The sequence below is a fragment of the Lissotriton helveticus genome, chromosome 4_1 (assembly GCF_964261635.1).
Source record: "Lissotriton helveticus chromosome 4_1, aLisHel1.1, whole genome shotgun sequence".
Taxonomy (NCBI): Eukaryota; Metazoa; Chordata; class Amphibia; order Caudata; family Salamandridae; genus Lissotriton; species Lissotriton helveticus.
The window spans coordinates 1,724,447,925-1,724,469,907 of record NC_136063.1 but is presented as its reverse complement, the minus strand read 5'-3'; positions in this window follow the sequence as shown (position 1 = coordinate 1,724,469,907).

Here is a 21,983-nt window from a genome sequence, read left to right as displayed (position 1 = left end):
AGTAGGGTCTGAGTAGACCCCACACCTTCAAACCCCACAGAACTGCCACACGTTCACTAAGTATGTATTTCTTGGAAATGCAGGTATGTCAGTCATATGAAAAGTTGAGACTATCTTGCTGCCGTATGATCTTTTGACCTGAAGATGTCACACAGAATGCTGTAACAGCTGTATCAAGCGGCCTAGAGAACATTACTAATTGTTTTACTTCATTGTGTCTTGCCTTCATCCTGTGACAACGATGTTCGGAGTTCTTGGCACTGAACCTCATTATATCTTGATCAATGGACATTAGGCATTAGTGGATAACTGGTTTTTTGGATCTTGTTTTGTCTTAGATACAGTTTCAGGCTTATGCCTTCTCCCTGACACAGTGTGTGGATGTGACAATTGTCATCGTGCACACTGCAAACTGGACTGTATATTCATATAAAATTTGCATAAGATAATTTATCTGTGAAGAGAGCATACTCGTGTTTATTCAGGGTTTTCTTATAGCTTTAAATGAAAACTAGAATGCTACCATTCTTTACTGATGACAGAACAATGAGGTACACATAAAAAGGTCTCCTAGACACCATGCTGATGATGTAAACGCTCCCTTGAAGCAGGCTAAGAATTCTGCTGAATATAAGAATTTAACCACACCCAGAGTCCGATTCGAAAACGTTTTCTGTCAGTATTTGTGCCTTAACCCAAGCTTGGTTTTAATTAACTCATCAATGTCCAGAAGCACAGCATGTTTTCGAAAATACCGATTTATTTCAAGAAATCTAGGAAATTCATGAATAAGTCAGACCTTAGCCTAGCAAAGACACAACCAATCACAAAAAATGCTTATTGGCCTGGGCCGTGAGTAAGCAGCTCTTTTTCCTGTTATAAGTAGGTCACACCTAGGCCATAAAGAAAGGCACAAATACCCAATAGAAGCACCTACACCTAGCAAAGGACAAGGATACCCACAGAAAAAGTTTTGTGAATGAATTGCACACTGTTCATTTGTGAATGTTAGTTGACACCATAGTTTCAAATATTAGAGACGATAGAGTTTTTAGACGGATATGACACCCTAGGAGAAATTGTTTGTTTCAGACCGAAAGTAGACGAGATGTGGAGAGTTAAATTGCGTCTAATTCATACATTTCTAAAACGAAAGTTAGAAATCTATAAATCATGGGCCCGATTCAAAAAGAGCTCTATTCAATATGTTTTCTATGAATGGCTGAACATAACTCCTGCCTTAAATATGAGTTACACGTGAATGTTCAGGCCTGATTTACAAATAGGTTTCTGTATCTTTCAAGAATAAGGTATGTTTATTTACAAGAAATGTAGTCATGTTTTACACATGGACTAAATAATATATCTAATAACAGAAAATGCATGTTTGAGAACAATTGGAAGGAAGGGGAATTCTAGTCTATTTTTAGTAGGCAAAGCTTTCCTGATTTCCCTCTTTGTAATATGTTTTTCTCTTGCCTCTTAATTTACCATTTAAGGCTGCTTGATGACCTTAAGTGATGAATTGTGGAATAAGAAATAAAACATGGGTAGGCTTCACCCTCTCACAAGCACAGCAGAGGTACAGGGACAGTGCTCATCTTAGGGGGGTTGCATGAAGACTGCAGGGATGTTGGGCAAGAATGTTTTAGGGGGCATACAGTCTTATCCAGCCTAACCAGGAAACAGTTGTGGTTGGTGGGCTAATAAGGCGGCCATGCCAGCAATTTTTGCTGAGGACAGGATCACAGAGCAGAAGACACGTACACGACTGCCAATCACACTCATTTTTCTGAGGCCCCCATTTCTTGTGTCTCAAATGCACTGTAAAGAAACAATTGTTATGTAACTTTGGGGCTACTTGATTTGAATTTCTATGCATCCTGAATTAAAACGTCAAGAGGATCACACCTCTTTCAATGGTCTCATAAGTACTCATCTTAGGTCACACTCTTTGACAATTTTCTTTAGTGAAGCTTTAGCGCCCACCCTTTTTTTCTATAAATAAAGCATGAAAATGATTATTTCTAAGTGTATGTAGGTAACTTTGCACCTGGGGCTCTTTGAAATGAATGTGCAAATAAATCATGCTTGGCAAAGAAAGAGGTTTTGCATGTATGGTGATTGAAAGTATGTTTCCATACCTCCTACGTTTCTAAAAACAATTGTAAAACTTTATACAAGATACATAATTGCAATTCTTCAATCTCTCTCCTTCGCCCACTTCTCACCCTTACACACCAATCTTTGTAAATCAGTAACTTATGCTAATGCAGAACACAGTGTCATGTCAAACTATATCCTTCGCCCCCTTGGTTGATAAACATCAGGTCAATATTGGTGACTGCCACATTGGAAGTTTAGAACAGTAAGGCGCTGAATAGGTTACGTGCTTTCACAGAAGAAGCTCGGAGTCGTATCTCTTTCCTCATTAGTCTGTCAAACTGCGTATAGCATTCTCAGAAGGTCACATCACATTAAAAGTGTCTCTTCTTGCCACTCTTACGAACAACTTGTGATTGCAGCATGCGGCAATTCAAGGCATTCCGAAAAAGTCATTCTTGTGAGGGAGGAAGCTAATTCCCAGTTGGGTCAGAAAGGGTTTTGCAATGTTATCTGCCTGTAATGCAGTTTTGTTTTTCTCTCCAGGCCCTACACTTAATCTGGTGTTTGGACACCTGTCTACCCCACTTTCTTTTATTGTCAAGAAAGGTAATGTTCTCCTTGCGGAATTGCACAAGGATGGTCAGATGAGCATACGCAAGGAATGGCGGTACCTCTGTGAGCACTTTGTGCTCAACTGCAATGACAATTGTATATAAAATGATTAAAGGATGATAATTTATTGTAATAGGAAGTTAAGGCCTTCCTTGTTGCTGCAATACAGTTAGAGCTGTTTACTGCACCTGGAGAGTGTGAATTGCAGCTCATGGATTCAGGCCGTCTGTGCCTCCTCTGTACATACAGCCCATGCTGTGAATCCTGTCAGCAAGGCGGGTCTTTCACAGCAAGTATTGTGGCTTCATATTGAAGGACTGCTACATCTATTTAAAATGTTTACACAGATTTTAAGGATATTACTTCACTAAATACTGAGCTTAGCAGCAGTCAATGACAAGTCTCTATTTGATACATAGCAGGATATTGTTTTTTTTTATACACTGCTTTTTCCACCCCAAGAATTGTTAATATTTAAATTGTCGTAGGTTTTCTAAGGTTACCATTACTATTCCAACTTGGTCTCAATATTACATTCACTCACTCTGGAAAAATGGTGGGAGAAGCTACAACTCAGCACTCAGAATAAAGAAAACAAACTGGGGGCCCGATTCACAGAACTAACTTAAGACAAAATCCTAAACTTACTTCCATTTTGGTATTCACAGAAGGCACTTACCCCCAGATGCATCAACAACCCATGTTGCGATTCCTTAATAGCGAAAAATACCGATTCGCTATTAAGGAATAGCAGAATGGAATGCATCAAGAAATCACTAAAAAAATAGCGATTTCTTAGAATTCCTTAATTGCGACTCGCAAACTGCGAGTTGCAATTAAGGAATAACTCCCCATTCATTCCTATGGGAATGAATGGGAAGACAATCTCAATTTGTGAATCGCAATTAGCGAATCGCAAATTGAGATTGCGATTTCAAGGGTGCAGGGGTGTCCAAAGGACAACCTGTTGCACCCCTGAAATTGATCTGTGCACATATGTTGCACCTAGGGCATGTGTGTGCGCAACATGAAACTTTGCGCATTTTTCAAAGTTTTTGCAAATTACCATGAAGTTGTACTTCATGGTAATTTGCGTGCCCTATTAGCAAATTCGCTATTTTTAAAACTTCATGCATTGCATTTAAGGAATCTCAATTTGAGATTCCTTAAATGCAAATAATCGCAATTTAGCGATTTCTCAATTTGCGATTTTTGCATTTGGGATGATGCATCCCAAATGCAAAAATAGCGGTCGCAAAGGGCCAGATTCTGAGAATCTGCCCCTTACTCATTTCGGAATTCACAGAAGTTAAGAGTCCTAACTTTAGGACTCCTAAATGCCTTCTGTGAATACCGAAAGTCTTAAAGTTAGGATTTTTCCCAGTTTAGAGAAAAATCCTAACTTTAAGACTTTTGGTATTCATCGAAGGCATTTAGGAGTCCTAAAGTTAGGACTCCTAACTTCTCTGAATACTAAAATGAGTAAGTGCCTTCTGTGACTACCAAACAGTCTCTAACGCTTGTTACATTTAAGGTTATGGAAGCTCCTGACCCTCACTGAGCAGAATATTGGAGGCAATACATGCAATCGGTGCAAAGTTTGTGTCATTGGTGCCAATATTAAATAGATCCAGAGAGACATAGCTGCATTGTGAGCGAAGTTTGAGACAGCAAAATAAAAATAAGATACAAAAAAGATTTTTTGACCAGATGCTTCTAGTTATTTCTAAAGTTCTTCCTAAGAAGAATTTACTTTTTGATTTAGGGAACTCGACCAGACAATACAATTTAAAAATGTTCAATATACCAGAAAACATAGAAGGATCAGACTGTAGATTATACCTGGAGAACAATACCCAAGCTGCTTACTATAAAATGTACAGAGAAATCTGAAATCAATAAAGCACATTGTGTTCCTGCTCTTCGTAAGCCCAACCAAGTTAAGCCTCAACAAGTAATTTTCAATGTCTTAGAGTATAATCATCTGGTGATGATTTAGAAAGTTGTTCGTGAAATACCATCCATAATAATTAAAGGAAACAAAATCTATTTTCATCACGATTTTGAAAAAGGGACTGTTTCTACTGGAAAGAAATTCACAGCTTTAAGGCCCAGGATATTGAATGTGGATATAAATATGTGTTATTTTGTTTTGCTCTTACTTTATATGTTACCCTTTATATTAGAATATCATCACTACAAAGGTCATTGGTCTTGTTAATGCTCCTATAATTGTAGGAGGTGCCTTCAACTTCATAAATGATCCTTTATTGGAAAGATTATCTACTGTTAAATGTAGACCTCTGAAATACTTCTAGATGTTTAAAGCCTTTTTAAAAAACACTAAGCTAGTCGATCATTGGATTCATAATTTACATTATTTTCTAGTTCTCATCTATTCTATTCTCAAAATAAAAGTGTTGCCATCAAAAAATGTATGCTCATTCATTTCACAACTTAATGTTGGACAAATAGATACCTCTGACCACATTATGACAGTTCTAATTGTTAAGATTGGTAATTTCACTATTGTTTCCTCTATATGGAGAATAAATGTAGATGTCATTTAAATGATACTAATATAAAGGTCGAGGTGCTGCCCTCTTTTGACATTTTTTTATTTGTAATAGCCCAAGTGCACATTTCAGGATTTTTTTTTGACAATAAGTAATTGTATACTAAGTTTGCAGACTTAGAGAAATAATTTACTAAAGCTGTAATTGTCTTTATTATATCCAATATTAATACATACACCCTGAAGTTCTAGAAACTCTTTTATAAATAAAACTCATTACTCAGCAAATGTGCTGGGCTCCAGATTTCTAATGAGAAAGAGAAATTATTTTTTTCATTCTAATAAAGCAGGCAAGTTACTTAGAGCTCGATTCACACAAGTAATCTGAGACAAAAACCTAACTTAACAACTTTTGGTACTCACAAAAGGCATTTAGTAATAGTAAAGTTAGGATTCCTATCTTTACTACTACTAAATGCCTTTTGCGAATACCAAAAGTCGTAAAGTTAGGATTTTTCTCAGTTTAGTAGTTGTAAAGTTAGGAATCCTAACTTTTTTCCTACTAAATGCCTTTTGTGAATACCAAAAGTAATAAAGTTAGGATTTTTCTCAGTTTAGTAGTAATAAAGTTATTTACTACTACTAAATGCCTTTCGTGAATACCGAAAGTCGTAAAGTTAGGATTTTGTCTCAGATTACTTTTGTGAATCGGGCCCAATGTAATTATCTGTGTGTCAAAAATACGAACTCAAATATATGCAAAAAATGATGATAACGGTAAGATCACAACATTAATTTAACACATTATTGAAGAATTTGAAACATTGTGCTTAAAACCACATAGCAAGCCTGAATCAATTGATTATACAGATATGGATATCTTTCTTTAATCTTGTAAATTACCTGTTCGCTCTCATTTTGACAGATTAAGTTTACAACATCCCATAAATATGAAGGAAGTCATGACGTTTATTAAATCTCTTAATTTAAAGAAGTCTCCTGGACTTGATGGAATATGATGGGATACCGGCAAAATTCTATCAAGCTTTTTTCTGCTCAATTAACATCGCATTTACTTCAACTTTTCACAGAGTTCAGTAAGGTCGGTGAAATGGTTGGATCATTTAAAGAAGCTCTGATATGTGTTAGGCAAAGCTGACAAAGATCCTATTATAAAAATTATTAAGTGACTTCTTTCAATAATTAAAAAAGATTGCAAAGACGATGTCAAAATGTAAGTGAATAAAGTACTTAATCTTGTAATTATTGTTGACCAGACTGGCTTTATGAATGGTAGATTCGATGCTAAGAATACTAGGCTCTTATGACGTATATTAGAAAATACCTCTTCTATACAGGATTCTATAGGGCTTCTTGCATCATATGCTGAAAAGCACTGATACAGTTAAACTCATAAACATTTATAATGCTGTATCAGGTTATACTCTTTATTAAAACAATATTTTTTCCATTAAATGTTTAATATACACCAGACATTCTTCACCAACTCAATATTTTTTGGTGTAAGGGGACATGAAAATGATGTTGTACTATTTTTTCAAATTCATTAAAAACACCCGAAAAATTGACTCGGGACCATGCTAATATAATATCAAAGAGAAGATTGATAGATAAAAATCCCTCCATTTACATTGGTGGGGCAAAATCAAAGCCTTCAAAAGGATAATTGGCCAATAAATATTATATGTGCTTTTTATGCTTCCAGTTTAGTTTCCTGTTCCTTTCTTTAATACCTCAGATGGAATTATTTCGAAATGTTTTTGGAACAAAAAAACTCCTTGAATTGAATACAATAAACTGAGAACATGTAAATGTTGGAACTAATTTATCAATTGTTTTCAAATACCACAAAGCCTTTCTTATTTAACAGGACATATTATGGTTCCATGGGCCTAATTTATCATAGTTATTTAAATGGGTTGAAATGGAACAAAATATAAGCAAGGAATTTCTGTTACACCCTCTGTTCTCTATGGCCAACTCTAATGTACTTTTTAAATCTCTTCCAATATTAAAAATTGAAACTGCCACTCTTAGACCTAGATACTTTATTTAAAGTCAGTATTGATGTGTCTAAAATATTTATTTGTGAAAGAACCCTTTAAAGTAATTAATATAAAATGTTGGTGTTCAGAAACTGAAGGCGGGATTATCTACTTGCATTAAATATGCGAAGAAGATAGGATTTTATCTTTTTCAGAGTCACAAAATAAGTTTAGTTCAGTACCTTCAGATTACAGTAAATATGAATTATTACACAGTACAATCTTAAATGTTTTTTGCTTACAGTGCTGCTACCCAAAACATTGGGTATGGAAACATGTCTGAATATTTTTAACAATACTGGACATGCAATTTCTGAGATATTTTAGAAAATTGCAACATTCTGAAGAATCGAATTTATCTATAATTGGATATTTCTGGAATAGCAAACTATCTCTATCGCTTTGTGAGGAAGATTGGCAAAAGTTATTGTTGATTTGTACCTGAGGCTTACCACCTGCCATGTTATATTAAATGCATCTTTATATATTACAAAATTGTTTATGGATGCATCACAAGTTATTCAAAGCCAAATTTATAGATCTCTCATTTTGCTGCCATTGCAAATCAGCTGAAGGTTTATTAAAGCATATTCTATTTGTTTGTCTTCACATTTCAATATTTTGGTCTATTGTTACAAATATTTTTATGTTACAATATAAATTGATTTGAAGTAATTCTTTTGTAGTAATGAGTCGCCTTTCTCATCACAAGAAAGTATTTGATTTTTTAATATCCCCAACTATCAAAATCAATTACATCCTATTAGAAAGTTATAATTCCACTTCCAGTACACACATTTTAGTCCTGGATACTTTTATGAGACAAAAGGCAAGCGTTTTAAATTTGTGGAGCTTTTAAAAATTCACCTTCATTTCAAATGTTTTTAAAAGCAATTGATGACTATATTGATAGGTTATTCACATATATGATTGTTCTGATGCCCAATCAATATGTTTATTAATGTGAAATATATTTTCTATGGGTAGCTCTATTTTAATTACCTATTTATTTGATTATTCTATTTATTTTCTTGTAATGTCTTATTAGTCTAAAGAAGACCTCTCTGCAAGGCATTAATTGATACATAGGGTCATTTCTACATACTATAAATCCTATTTACCTTATATTTAGAATGTTTCTGTATTGCCCACATAAAAACATAATAAAATTACTTTGAACTCAAAATGTCACTATTTTCACCCTTCTGTTGTGGTTTACAAAGCCACATGGATTTCGGAAAGCAATGTAATACTTCAGATTTATGTTCCATTCCACTGCGTAACAGATACCCAGCTGTATGCAATCACAACATGCATCATTGTACTAACCCCCTCACTAAATGCTAGACTGCCATCATCCCATGAATAACAAGCAGAATGGATTGACTTGTGTGCCCATTTTGATGTCAATTGTATCACACATTTACCTCTATTAGTAAGGCTGCATATGAGTGTAACGGGAGTGGGGTGGGAACCAAGGAATTCATTACCTGTCTGAATCTTTCTTTATATCGGCCAGCCCTGCATATTTCCATAATGGGCAATATCCAAGTCATTATTGATTGACCTACTAAGTCTAAAATGGGGTTTCTAGACCGGAAATCCTACGCTCTGCTTTGCCATAGCCAATATTGAAGGAAATTGTATGTTAACTAGGATTGTGTGATGTTTCTGTCACCTGATTCTAGAATTGCAGAGTTCCCGTTTATTAGCCTACCTATAATTTGGTGAGTTTCTAAGTTTTGTGTATCTATGCAATGGTCTAGTGAGGTCTCAAATACAGACCACTTTCTTGGTATATAATTGTGGTAAAACATAATATATCAATTCAACTGCTATTAAAATGTTCTATAATACCGTATGAATCACAGCAGTTTATAAATGTAAAACATATACCATGTAAAAATAACAAATGCCCACCACATATAGTATATGCAATTGTAGATACAGGTGGTACATAGATTAATGCTGAATTTTAAAAACACTATAGTTTTGAGAAGATGAAGAAATAATTGGAATTTACCTTCTACATTGTGGAAATAATGCATGAGTACCATTGCAGAGTAATTTAAAAAGAAGAAACTCTGGCTCGAATAACAACATTTTTAAGTAAGTAGTTGTGACCTACTCTTGTAGTGCTCAGGGTTTACTCCTGGAATTGAGTAGAAAGACCGAGGACCCTTGTTTTGCTCTTGGCTATTCCTAAATTGCAGGAGTACTAAGAGTAATGGTCATGGCAAAATCTATGTCAATAATTCCCTGCAACATTTTTGCTGCACGGCATTATGCCAGGTCATTTAACATTGATTTCTGAGGAAGGCCATATAATAATGCAATCACACACCAATGAGAACATGAATTATTCATCCTTTGAGAGTGAACTTTCCTTTAATTTTTAATTTGCATGAGTTTCTCAACTCATTTTAATTATAACATGACCATATGTGCTGAGAATTAAATACGACAAACAATAAGCTGTGTAGTTAAGCTATTTTTGTGAATAAAGAAGAATTTGTGAACATATCACTTATATGACCATATTTTTGTCAACCATTGTTTGTGGTAATCCTGTGAAAAATAGGGAAGGGTATATTTTTTCACCAAGGTTTTTCTTGTATGCTTTAATTCATATATGGCAGCAGTGCAGAAAACAAGTTTTGCTATACCTTTTTGTTTTTCCTATAGATCAAGGCAAAGCCTACATTCTGTTGCTTTAAAGCAGACTCTCTCTATTTCAAGTCCAATGTACTATTTTGAATACTTGAGGAATGTTGGAATGTGCCCTTTCTGGAGGGTCATCCAAGTTTTTTTGCCTTTTTGCAGAACCCTATTTTGCTGGCTACAGAAGTCTGTGCACTTTACACCTGCTAACTAAGTAAGTAAAATTAAGCATTTTTGTTCTGTGTCATAACTACCAGAGTGTTGAACTCAGGTTAATTTAGTGACTTTAAAGATTCACCCTGATGAGCATTGTGATTATTACTTGAGGATGTACTTACCTTCCTCATCTAATAGTCCTATTCCCTAATAACTGATATTTTAAGAAATGTGCTTCATTGCCACTTTCAGATGAGCCAAACCTCCAACAAGATCAGAACTTCTAGGACTATCAGCTATGCGGTAGGAGTTGATGAAAAACTACACATGCCATAGCCTCTTATTTAGTTGGTTTGATATTTATGCAAAGACTTTTTGCCAAAAGCTAAGGGTATGGGGCACAGAGTATGGCTCTCATCCCCTTTCCCGTTTTATGATATGTTGTTTGAGCTCAAGGATAGAGGAGAATATAACTGCTCCATATATGGCTCATCTCAATCACATCTCTGTTGAAGGAAAGGATTTTATGTCAGTAAAAATCAATCAGGAGAAGGAGAAGGCTGCAACATAAAATTTCCCTTCCTTCGCACTTTCAACCATACCTCTGTCTGAAAATGACTATGATGGAGATAGTGATAGTGAGCATGTTTGAAATGAGCATCTCTCACTGTGAAGATAGGAGGAAAATCTGGAGTGCTTCCCGAACCACAAATGAAGGAAACAAGCACCTCTCTACTGACAGAATTTGATTACAGGTGCATGAGTTGTGCCTGTGAAGTAAAACTACAAGCGGTGGTAGGATGAAGGCAAACAACAGGAAGTGACTAGTCACTGATTATGCAAAGTTTCTCTAACTGTGCAAGTAGTGCTATCAAATACCCCTTGGTCAACGGTGGTTTCACAGCATGGAAACAACTAAGGTCTTTCAAACAGCATGTAGATTAGTTTATGGCACATATTCCCTCATCAACTGTGTCTTTACCAACTGATGCAAGCAGTTACTAGCATACGGTTGCAGAGAGCACTAAGGAAAGATAAGTACCATTGAATAAACCCATCATTAGACGCAAGGAATGCAGGACCTGCCTCATGCCAACAATGGGCCTGTACCCTTTCTCTTTTGTCAACTTTAAGGGGTACTACCATTGAATTTCACAGTAAAGGGCAGAACATTTTGAGCAGATACAAAGTGAGGTTGGAAAATAACATTGTTTATTTAAGGTATTTGTAAATGTCAAATGCTGTTACATAAAGTGTTGCCCAATTAAGTTATTGCTATTTTTTTATGGATCATATTGCATCATACAGCACATATGGTCACCTGATGAGAAACATGTGGGTAGGTGGGTAGGTGGGAAAGGCACTAAGTACTTGGCTTTCATTCATCATTTTGTGTGTGCTTATAGCCCATAATGCCCTTCACAACTATACTCAAATTGCAAGAAAAAATACTAATTTAAATGGTAATCAATACTGTGAAAGGAGGACTGTGAAAAAGTCCCTAGTAGTTTAGAACTAACTGAATGCTTTGAATCAGGTAGCTTTTCTGGCTAACTCAGGTAGTGTAATTGTGCATTTCTTTGTGTGCTGCCAATGCTGCCAAAACTACATACCTGGTTCAGTCAAGTCTTAGGGCCTTATTACGAGTCTGGCAGTGCACGGACCACCAGACTTATGGGGGGCAGCAGTGGCGGCCTTCCGGACCCCTATTAAGATCCTTGTTGGTGGCTAGGCGGTCTTGAGGACGCAATATGCTTGGCGGAAATTAGTTTCCTCACTGCCACACTTTTCATGGCAGTGCGACCGCTCTTGATGCAGCTATTAAATGATTATTAGATGGTTTTTTTTTAGCAGTTAGGGATGTAAACATATAAGGAAGCAGTTATCATGTATTTTGATGGAAGTGAACCTCCGTTGATAAGCTGTTTTATGCTTTACATGAACGACTTGGCAATGAAATCAATGAATGACAGATGTTAAATTGAAAGTTTTGTGTTTTTTAATCAAGTCTCCATTAGTCTTATGACTAATTTTGTTTTTACTTCATGTTTAGGTCCAAGACAAACACAGTTTGTTTTACTTTAATATTTTAGTTTAGAATGTTTTGTATCCGCTTAATTATTTATATATTGAAGTGTTTTTAAGAAAGAAAAGCAGTAAAGTCTCTTATAATATCAGCCTCCCATTAAATATTTTCTGTCCATATTAGCCCCTTGCAAAAATAACTGTGTGACATTCCACACTGCAAAAACAGTGACATTTCTCAAATTTCGTGTTAACAAATGTTGCAATTTTAATATTTTCATGACTTTAAAAATCTTGCAAAGGCTTCAAATTGAGTCTTATTGCTGAACTGAACACTGATTAGTAGTCACTAATGTAAGTGTTATAATCAAATTCATGATTGGATCTGCCATGGAGCTAATAGAGAGGCATTGTCACTGCTTTCTTTGTCATTTGTGCTTTTGATGTTACTTAGTAGATCTGATTCCAGGATAATGTGCAGAGCCCAACATTGCAGATAAGGGGTGATGGGTCTTTTCAGCTGAGTGGTAGTACATAGTAGAGAAAATGAGAAAGTGTTGGGAGTCACGAGGCTGGTGGTGTGATTCCTGACTGTGATGCTGTTGGTAATGCCTTTTGGGTGGCAATTTAATTGATCGGTCTCCCCAAGAAATACTTCTACCTATTAGTCATTTTTATACTTCACATTTTCCAAAACCCAGAGAGAAATGTTGATAAAGCATTCATACAAAGTAGTCGAGTGATTTGAATGTAAGAAAGATTTGCAAGGGAAATAATATCCAGGAAAAAATCTAAGACTACATTTTGGGTATTTCAATGTCTTCAAAAGTGAAATTCTCAAGATAAAATAGAACTCCGACCTCTACTTAAACGCTTTCACTAAAGCCCACACACAACAGACAGACATTTTCAAGTGAGAGGAAAAACAATGCTGCCCATGAGATGAAAGTCCTGCCTCTGTAAAGTCAAAAAGTATGGCTATTCATTGGGGGTGCATGGAAAAAATATCCTATTAAGGAGCATGACTTCCTTTCTCCTTTGATAAACATATTGGTGTGTTTCTGTTCCTAGCCCAAATTTGTACTCGTTGGTAGAAATTAGAGATTTCTTTGTATGCATAGTAAGTATTCTTGAAAAGGATGTTAAGTAGCCATGAACTGGCATGATACGGCAATAAAAGCTTATGCCAACTTTTAGCGAAGGAATGACAAGGCCTAAGTGTACAGTAAAACAAAAAAGAAGTGAGGTGATGGGCTAAAGCAGAAAATTAGCAGTAATTACTCTCTGGTGAAAGGATTTTAAAAATATTTGGAGATAACAAAGGGTAGATTTCTTGACCTGAAAACAAACTCTAGAGTCCGCCCATAATACAAACACTAGAGTCCCCATGATGTGAAATGACTCAAATATATCTGAAGTCATTCTGGATATTCTGCCCCACTTCCAAGGGATTATATTATGAGTTTCTGCCTCTAGTTAGGATTTTATTCAGGAGAACCAGAAGTCCTGCTTTTAAGGTAAATGTATAAGACCTTATATACAAAAACAGCTTTATGGCTGTAAATGTCTCCATTTACACTTAAACGCAATCCAGAAAAGGATGCCCCCCATTTGGTAATAGTTTTACCTCATTGTAATTCTCTACAAGAAGTTAATAGAGTTGTGCATTGGCAAACCAACACAAGGGATAGGCAGTGGGAGGAACAAGGTGTGGATGTCCTTGTTTATTTGTGAACACACACAAACTTGCAAGTGGCCATTCAAAAAGTCCTAGCGGACCATTTTACATGCCGGAATCTGTTTTACTTCAGCAAATGGTTGGTTTACCTTCCCTCTCGAGAAAAGGAATGGGAATGGATCACCCCCAAACTTGGTGGGTTCTAGGAAAGTTGGTTCGTCATGGGGAATAAGATTCCCTTGGGAAAAAAAGGGAAATAGGAAAAGATCTGTAGTTGCATATTAGACTGTTGTTCAACAGTGTGTAGTTTACAATTTGTGATGTATTTACTATGGGTACTGTATCGATCCCCCTAATTCTGACCCTTGTCTGGTTAATAATTAACTAGCAGCCATTCAACTGCACAAAAACCCGTTATCTGATTAACCATACAACGGCACAGACGCACGTTATCTGATTAGGTCATAGCGCGTGCCATCTCATTAGGCGAGCACTATTCCTCCAGCCCCCTAATAGGTATACGGAGTTCTCAAAACAAATCAAACCTACAACGACCTGGGAAAATCCCCGAAGCCATTGTTTTGATTTCACCGAGAACTTCAGTAAAGAATGTGCGAACGACCAGTTTGTATGACATCCTTATTGACGTATTTATGTCCATCCTTACGTCAATCTCGGCACCTTTCAGGTATAAATATTACCGACATTGCCTTAAGCAAAAACACGCGGTGGTGACGAGATTGGAGCAGCGAGACTTGCCGAGGAGCCCAGCTGACAGCGAGGCCCACAGACGCTGCCCCTCCTTTCTGACGTGCTGAGAAGGAGACGCTGCCTTTTCTCCTGCTGAGAAATCCAGCTCCGGCGCTTCCAAGCCGCCCTCGCAGGCAGCTGGAATATCAAGACCTGAGATAGAGATACCAGCCCTCCAGCCTTCTAAATCCCAGGTACAGAACTGAGTAACCCCTTGAAGAGAATTCTCGAAGCAGACCCTTGGCAAAGCAAACTTAACTTAAACTGCTACTTATCTACTCCCCGCCCACGTATTAGGCTTAGGTCAGGTACACCGGGGTAGGCGTAGTTAGAAGCACCAGTTGAGTACGATTAGTCAAATGTATATATGTATGTATCTATTTAATCTATTTTAAAGTATCATATGGCTAAGAAACCATATCAATGCTTTTACAGTATTATTTTATAATTCTGTTTTTACTGTATGCACTTTACTTAACTATAAGTATTGCAATAATAGCGATTCATTTCTCTTGTACGAGAAAAGAGACTGATCAATAAATAACATCTTTTATTGAACACGCCCGTCTCTTCCTTTTCTCTACAATCTGGTGAAACTAAGAATGCACTGAACTGACTGAGTAAAATAAGTTGTCTTTTGTTTTCACACGACTCTAGAGATACACTCTTGATTAGGGGAGAGCAAAGTTGTCATGTTCTATGGTTGTCAGAAACTAAATCCCTTCTTGTCTGTCCAGGGAGGTTAAACTCCTCCTTGTCTATTCGAGAAAGTTTCTAGTAAACTCTGAGCTAGCTGGCAAACATTAAACTTTAAGTCTAATATCGTCAGTAGAAGACCTAGCTAACCTCTGTCCTAGGTCTATACTATTGAAGATATTATTCCAATGCGCAGAGCCTATTGGGATAATAGGAACTACACTACAAATTAGGCAAGACATAAAAAGGCAAGCCATACAAAATGCCACATGTCTGTTTTAGTAGAATGTGTGGAGAGCTGTGTCTGGCAGTGCAATGTGTAAAAGCACATTTAAAAATACGTGATGATATTCACATAAGGTTTTAGACGTTCTACAATCTCTTGAGGTTGTAGAACATCACCTTACTTGTTGTTTTCCCATTTTACAGTTGGAACGGTGTTAAAATCCCAAGGAAGCAGCGAGTATTCCTTTGTTTTGGCAGTGCTGGAATAAGTTTGAGAAAAAAAAGTTTTTCACATTATGCTCAAAATCAAAGAAGTGGCTGGTTTGGTTTTGATGAGCTGCTGCTGTCACAGAGTAATCAGTCTATGTAACGCAGTCAGAAGCACTGGAGAAAAATTGAAGGGCAAACAATACCACATCACTTGCAATTTTGTTACTAATCAAAACGTGTTTTCTTTAAAGGAGAGTATGATTATCATGCACATCCTTTTGATTTTGTGTTTGGGGATTTGAAACTCAACCACTTGCAAAAAGTGCATTGTTACGGGCAAAGGTACACTCTCTTGTACATATGGCAGGCTATATCAAAAACCTAACCTTTGCAGAAAAACGCTGCCCGGGGCAGTGTAACTTAAAATACTTTGTAAACTTTAAACCATACTCATAATGAGCAACAAGCAACACTCAATCAAAAAGTATCATAATAATAAGAACTGACTTTGCTTGTCACACTGCACAGAATTTCATAGGTGCAGGATTCAGAACAGTTGTGGAGGAGAACAATCTATTGGAATTGGGGCGTGGCCATACAGACACATCTGCAAATCACATGGGTCCTGCGCACTGGCTTGATGGCAATGTTTACGGTAGTCTGGGTCAATTATATAGTCTCACTGAGACCCCCAAATAGTCAGTAACTCTATTACATTAGAGTGAATATCCAGGCATGGTAGAATGTGCATCATAGAAATCAAATCAGTCAGCATGGTTTACATAGTGGGAGCCGACAAATACAGATATGGACATAAAGAGACAGGTGCACGACAGAGACAATAGGATGCATTTTGAAAAACAGAAAACGATTAATACTGATAAACATGTTCTTAAAGGATGACTGGGGCTGCCTGGTAAATATTTAATGACACAAATAGATCTAAACCAGGAATATACTTGATAAAATATTGAATGAAGTAGACATGAGGAACAGGGGTAAACAAACCATTAAATAACACATACTGGCAAATCCAAGCAAAATGACCATGACTTTTCAAAAGCTTGTGTTTGAAATGCTGGCGGCCACTATTGTGCAAAAAAGTATTCCAAAATCATTCAAAGATAGCCACCAGAGAGCTATCTTTGAATATTTAAAAAATTATGTAGCATTATGTATTGCGCCTAAGATAGTAGCGACCGTGGATAGTGCATAGGTCATCTTGGAAAGCTAAAGAAATATAAAGTATTGAAAAATATTGAAAGATGTCCCTCATGCATACACACATATGGGTAGCCATTTTGGAATGTGAGTGCACATGCAAGCGAAAGCACAGGCAACCAACTTGAAATGTGTTTTGTCAGATTATTATTTATTTATCAAGGGTGGTAATGAGAATGCTGGAATGGTAAAATAATAATGAGGAATGCACTGAAGGCCACACACATCAAGATGAGTGAGTGGCTAGGCGCGTATGAAACCTTACAAAACAACTAAAACAAGGTCACTTGCAAAGTCAATAGGTCTGGGCTTTTTTCAGGTGAACATGTTCTTGGTATAATTAGGCCTGGAAGTAATTTTAATTATGCTGGAGTAATTTGGTAATTATGCATTACTCTTTGATGTGGATTAATGGAAAAACATCCTACAGTGAGAGCACATTTAGTGAGTGTGAGTGGCTGTCTGTGCTGCTGTTTATGTTCTGTTGCATTTAGCGCTATTTTCTTATTGCAAAATGAATCCTCACCTCCATTTTGGAGGCAAGGCTTCATTTTTTGGTAAGAAACTATTAATAAATTGCTGAGAGTAACTTGGGGAGCAAATCCTACCTTAAACGCACATTTAGCAAGCACAAGCAACTGCTCACAGCGGTACTATTCATGTTCTTTTCCATTTAGCTCTATTTCTTAGCAAAACATGCATCCTTGCATCCATTTTGATCACAAGTGTACATTTTTGCACTAAGTAAGTAGCACTAAATGCAGATTTACTCTTCTTGTGTAATTCTGTATAATCTTGTGGACCTCTAAGGTAATTCTGCCTGACTGCGCTACACAGAATTACACGACCCATGCCGACCCCTAGATATAGTGCCTGTATATTGCATTATATGCGTAGATGCTCAAGCAGACAACACGCCACACCAACATACAAAATGTATAGGAGCACATAGGCAGCACACAGACACCCATGCTGACACAGGTGTATTCTATGAATATTGTTACTCAGATTTTACAGTCTAACACCATACTCTCCCATATATCTCAGAGACAAACAGACTAATCTGCATCGACTTCAGACAGCCAAACTGTCCCTCCTAGGATAATCTAACATTTGTATAGGCTGTTGTCACACTGCAAAATGCTTTTTTAAGGTATGCTGATCTGACAGGTGTCAGTTCATGCACAGCAGAGATACATCCAATGTGTTGCAAACCTCTTTTCTGTACTGCTGTAGGCTCCGTACCAACAAAGCCAACCATTCAGCAGCACATAACACAAAGACATGACCAAGAATAAGTGAGGATGTAAGCATGTGGGTGGCTAAGTCTTGGTGTTGAATGACAAATTATTATGTACATGGCTATACATGTACCTCTGTGGTGCGGTGAATGAGTGGGCAATATGTAACTGATGTTGAAAGTGAGGTCTGTTGTGAGATTGTGGTGAGTGAGTCATGTTAAAAATTGTGGGGCATATTAACAAGATGTGCGTTAATAAACACACATCGCACATTTCACTATCGGCGGATTTTTTTGCCGTGTTAGCGCGTTATTATCAACGCGCAACACGTAGGCGACAGTAAATCCTGCGATAGCCGGCGATAGTGAACATTAGCGTGTGAAAACAAGTGTTGTTTTCACGCGCTAAAGTGTGCCTTGATAATATGGGGGGGTGGATTCAGCGTTATGATCCACACCCCCATGTTAACAATGCCTAACGCCTGGTCAGAGCAGGCGTTGGGAGACCTGCGATAAACTAGTTTATCACAGGTCTTTTCCTCCCAACGCCTGCCTTGGTGATAAGGTGTTCCCACCTCCAACCACATTTTACGTGTGGTTGGACGTGGGAACGCCCACTTTGCATGTCATTAGCGATGTTTCTCGCTGACATGAAAAGTGGGCTTGAGGCAGGCGTTGCAATGCCCTTGTTAATAGGGCGCTGGAAGTATCGCCGCTTTCTCGGCGAATTGTGCCGAGAAAGCGGCGATACTTCAGCTTGTTAATATGCCCCTGTGTTTGACATGTTGGGTGCTGATCAGAATACGAGGGTGATTGGGTGTCACTAAGAAATGTGTTTCAAGTAGTTGAGTTATGTAATTTGCTGAGTTAGTATACAAGAGGCTATGGCTGAATAGGTGGTGGGTCAAGTATGAAGTTATGTTGCATGTTTCATCAGTTGATGCAGTAGGTGAGGGCTGGTCGATGTAAGCATATGCTGTTGAATGGTGTAACTGGTTGAAGGTGAGTTTATCATGTAGTTAACTTAGTGTTCTGACTAAGAGGGTGGTATGAGAAAACACATGTTGAAGTAGTGGTATGTCTAGGTGTGAGGAAAAGTGGCAGTGAGCGATGGATGATTTAGGTGGATGTGGTGAGTGCTGTTTGGTGAAGGGTGTGCTTGACTGATTTTGAAAAGAGTAGTGGTGATTGGTTGTGGGTGAGTGTTTACAGAAAGTGATTTTAAGTATTAAAGTAATCTTTAGCCCAAACATATAATTACATTCTATGTGTGAGAAAAGATGTACTGGAGATGAGTGAGCAGATCATGAATAGCAACTATGTCATGCGTCTGTACCATTTTAGACCATCTGTATGGATACCTAATAGAGGGAGATGGTAAAGTACTATAGGAGCGCAGGCATCCTCTGTTTGTGCGCCTGCACAACCACAGTCCTTTACAAATTCAGCATCATATTTCTGGGATGCACCATGAAAGGCATCTCCGCCATTTCAATCCATTTAAGAAATTGCACGAAACAACTAATTTCCTGTGTTTGTAAAGAAAAATAACAGAGTTGCATTCTTTTAAATTTCTTTATTCAGTGTGTACAAGCCTAATGTTTTTCATCAAGATAATAGTCAGAGGGCATGTTAGCGTGCACCTTAAGGGAACATAGCTCAAATCGGGGCTTACAGCAGGCTAAACTTCATAAAAAATGATGAGTAAAAGTCAATATCATATTCTTGGTAGACTACATGTAGCAGAACACTTTACTGTTTAAATATGTAAAATCCAGAAAAGCAACCCAAACCCAAAGCATCCTTACAATGCCAACTCCAGTTGCCATTGCCATTCCACAGAACCTGCTCTCAATTTTATGCAAACATCAAATTTTGAAAGAGAAAGGCAGTCAGTAAATGACATCCCATAACAGTGCTGGAGAGGAAATTCCTGTATCTCAGTCTTTGAGTTAACTCATTAAGGGCCAGATGAAGGTCGCCCAATACCGGTCGGTAACGGACGAAATTACCGAATTCTGGCAGTTACCGACCGGTATTGGGATTTTTAGATGTAGGTGGCATTTTTGTAGGATTCGGTATTTTACCGAATCGGTAATTTAAGGATTTGGTAAAATACCGAATTCTTAACATACCGATTCGGTAAATGACTGAATCCAGAATGTAGGGAGCACTCAAGTAAGTGCATTCCTCCGTTAAGGATTTGCTATTTACCACCAACTACAAGTTGGTGGTAAATAATGAAAATCTTTGAAAAAGCATTTTTTTTGCTTTTCCAACAGTGCCATGTTGCAGACATACATGCCCTTAGGATGTCTGCAACATGTGCACCCATACACAACTGAGGGGTGCAACAGGGTGTCAAAGTGACACCCTGCCACCCTTCAATGTTTTCCCCCCTTTACCGAATCGGTATTTACCGATTCGGTAAATACCGATTCGGTAAATACCGAATTTTACAGATTCTGTAAAATTTACGGAAAAATTACCTACATATTATTTACCTATTCTTAAATACCAAATCGGTATGATTCGGTATTTAGGAATAGGTAAATAGTATACTATTTACCTACATCTGGCCCCAAATAACCTAGCTATTGGTCATATGAACCTTTGTTCTTAGACAAGGGTAATTGAGAAGGAACAATCATTTGCATCAAACACCACAAACTGTGATTTCCAGGACATGGTGTGAGTTAATGGGATTTATTAACACATTAATTCAAAATTTATTTATTTATTCAGCAAGAATTAATATTTAGTCATTATCATTAAAATTCAAATAATCCATTAGTTAGCATTTCAAAACAAGATAAAATACCACATTAGTTAGGATTACAAATAAAATAAAGAAAAAATAGCAAGTGTGTTCCATAAAGGAAATCACAAATTTAGATTAATCAAGTTTTGGACATCAGAATGGAAATTTCTCAATAAGCAAAAAAGGTGCTTTGAAGAGTTCTGATGAGAGAATGAAAATGCATAGGCATGAACCCTTAGCACTTAAACAACAGAGATTAGCAAAAGATGAAAAGTATTCTCAGCAATAAATCAGCAGGTGTACCCATTCCCTAAGTGAGAGGCGGAAAGGGCTCCGATGGGGTATCTCCGGAAAGAATCCCTACTCTACTGTAGGAAAACACACTAATATAAATTTCCTAACCATAATTGCACCAATTGATACATTCCCCATACCCAACGTCCAATTAATTTTCAGCAATCTCAGGGAGCAGGTAAAGTCTCTAGTTTCCCATGTCTTCACAATACACTAGAAAATCATGTTGTTAACGCCTTAATCGCAGCGGCAATTCCTCCGCGGTGCGGGCGTTCTAATGAGTGGGCGGGGCTGCATCAGCCGTTGGCCGTCGGCAGCACTGGGGAGGGAGCACGGAAGGGGTTAAAGCAATGCACCATTCACATCTTGTGGTTCAGACAGTTCTTCCCACGAGGCGTGTTTACTGCCATTGCCTCCCCTCCCATTGAGAACCTCACTATCAGTTCTCTAATACAGAACAAATGCCTATCCACTAGCTATTAGGAGGGTTCTGGAAAGTTACAGCACCAGTAGTGGAAGAGAAAAACATCTTGTGCAAGACAACAGTTTATTGAAAACACACCTTTTAATCCTAACGTGTAAAATCAACGCTAATATGGCAACAGTGGTCAGGTTAACTTAAGTCAATATATTATGATACTTTGTGGTATGCTTGCAACCCCTAAGTATGATTACTTACTACAAAATTGCATTTAATATATGTGTGTTATTCAGCATACAAATGTGCACTTTCCAATCTAATGTGTTTCATTTGCAAAATGAGAAAA